The sequence below is a fragment of the Psammomys obesus genome, unplaced genomic scaffold, assembly GCF_907164565.1.
Source record: "Psammomys obesus unplaced genomic scaffold, mPsaObe1.curated_primary_1811, whole genome shotgun sequence".
Taxonomy (NCBI): domain Eukaryota; kingdom Metazoa; phylum Chordata; class Mammalia; order Rodentia; family Muridae; genus Psammomys; species Psammomys obesus.
In genome coordinates, this window is record NW_026596091.1 from 10,877,203 (window position 1) to 10,877,449 (window position 247).

Here is a 247-nt window from a genome sequence, read left to right on the forward strand (position 1 = left end):
CCACGCTTTCTGTTTCTCTCTTTTTCTATGCCCTCTCCTCTTCATCTGAGGACATTATTATTAGATTTAGCACTCACCTTAAACCCAGGATGATTTCATCCTGATATTCCTTTTTTTCTTTTCCTTTCTTTCTTCCTTTCTTTTCTCTCTTTCTTCCTTTCTTTTCTCTCTTTCTCTCTTTCTTTCTTTCTTTCTCTCTCCCTTCCTTCCTTCCTTCCTTCCTTCCTTCCTTCCTTCCTTCCTTCCT